Source organism: Toxorhynchites rutilus, chromosome 3 (genome assembly GCF_029784135.1).
Source record: "Toxorhynchites rutilus septentrionalis strain SRP chromosome 3, ASM2978413v1, whole genome shotgun sequence".
In the NCBI taxonomy this organism is placed as follows: domain Eukaryota; kingdom Metazoa; phylum Arthropoda; class Insecta; order Diptera; family Culicidae; genus Toxorhynchites; species Toxorhynchites rutilus.
The window spans coordinates 151,895,621-151,897,615 of NC_073746.1; the positions used below are offsets into that span (position 1 = coordinate 151,895,621).

Sequence of the window (1,995 nt, forward strand, 5' to 3'; positions counted from 1 at the left end):
CATCGGTGAAGAATTCACCCTATGCTCCGGTGTAGAATATTGCTGAAAATGTTGAAATATGTAGCTTCCGAGCTCATGTGGCCATGGATGCGAGGCAACTATAGAACGTATGCAGCATTGCCTAACATCAAAGTAAGATATTGTCAGTGAAAAGCGGCCTCATTACCGGAATAAATTGTAGATTAATAATTAAAGCCGGCTATTGTCCTTCTACTTGCAGCACGATCATGAATTAATTTTGCTGAAATGAAGATAAACAGTCGTTTAACATATCAAAGCTCGCTTTTATCTGGAAATGATTAATCCTCTTTTATCGTCGAACTTATCAACTCATTTTATTGTAATTTCATTATCTATGGAAACCATAACTCGCGCATAATTGGTGCTGTGTATTCATGCTCATAATATGAACATCATAAATTCATTCTGTCAGTTCGGAATCAACTTAATATGTGAATTACAAGAATTCTTTTCTCAATCCGCATTTCTTGTTATTTTTACAATTTCACTTGAGAAGATGATTACAGTCTGCAGCGAGAGCATGAAAACTGTCTCTTCCTTCAGCAAATGAAAAATGAATCTTCTTGCAACGTGTAAAGTGAGATATTTCCGTCGTTAGAGTGATATATGCGCCTTTTGATGTTCTATTTCGATGCATGATTTTCCGTAGGTCATGGACTCTTTTGATTATTTCGCGCATTGAAACGCTCAAATAGCTGCCAATGTCTTGAGGAACAGTCTGATCCTATCCAAGAAAAAATGTTTTCCTAATGTTAGACACACACACACACTTAGTGCAATACGGTAACGCATGGTTATTTGCCGTTGCGTCATGAACCATTATGCTGGCAAAAATCCTGGAATCGATTATCCATTAACCACATTAATGCCCACGTTATACGCTTGAGAACTCCCACTGAGGGCAGTAAGCGTTTTGTTCTGTTAAATTCATCATGGGAGATCGACTTTGAGTGGGGCTTCTGGTACGCAAGAGCTGTATAGTTGGCATTAAATGGTGCTGATGATATTGAGTTTTCGATTGGTACTAAACATCAATTGTGCATTTGGATACAAACGCATTTTGTTTATTTTTATATGTGGTTCTTATGCTTGTATTAGTAGTTAACGGGTGAGTCATAAGTAGCGAGACTAAATGAAAACACGTTCGGTGAAAAGTTTATTTAAATTCAATTCATTATTGCATTTTCGCATGTCCGTACAATGTGCGTTTTATTCAAATAATTAGACAGATAGTGGCCCTTCGTCTTCAATCTTCCTCGAAATTCCCTAAACACTCGCGATCATGGTCTGGACCACCATGAGGTCCTCTTTTGTCTTACGATTTTCGTACACTTACTGGGACAGTATGGCCCAATACGACTCGATTGGCCACATCTGAGGTACGTTTGGGAGATTATCTTCTTTACGTACAAACCAATCCGGAAAGGCCTATGCGTAAAGGCACGAAGCTAGGTCCGGACAGAACAAAATATCTTCATCATTTTATGACGGCGTCAGTCGTTGCTTCCCAACCCGTGCGACCTGAGATGAAAAATCTCTGTTTACCTCTTCCTTCGGAAAGGAAGTAAAGCTGTTGTCCTGGCTCATGAGTTGTTGAATCTGATAGGTAGGAAACAGGTGGTGGAGTCGTCTCCCTGGTCGATGATTGACACTAAACGTGGCTGAAATATACCGACGTAAAATAAGAAAAAGATAAAAGATAAGAAAAATCTTTATATTGCTTTTTTACAAAAACCAACCATTTTTGGCGAACATTCTTTCGTCTAGTCACCTCAGATTTCGGATGCTGTCCAAGCATCCGAGAGACGCGCTCTCTGAGACAACTCTGTTCCGAGACCTTCATCGTAAACAAATGAAAACACACTTAGCACGAGCAACTCCCACAAAGAGGAGAACAAAATGAAACACAGCTGATTGTCTATCTCTAGCGCGTGTGGCGGTAAACGTCACATGAATTCAATCTCATTAAGGGCT

At 39.5% G+C, this 1,995-nt stretch overlaps 1 long non-coding RNA gene across 1 annotated transcript; it reads right to left on the minus strand.

The window, feature by feature from the left end:
* Window positions 1-1,164: 1,164 nt before the first annotated feature.
* LOC129779655 (uncharacterized) lies at window positions 1,165-1,995 on the minus strand. The gene is made up of 2 exons (XR_008743731.1): window positions 1,761-1,995; window positions 1,165-1,682 (listed from the first exon to the last, which is right to left on the minus strand). It is a non-coding gene; the product is annotated as an uncharacterized LOC129779655 (long non-coding RNA).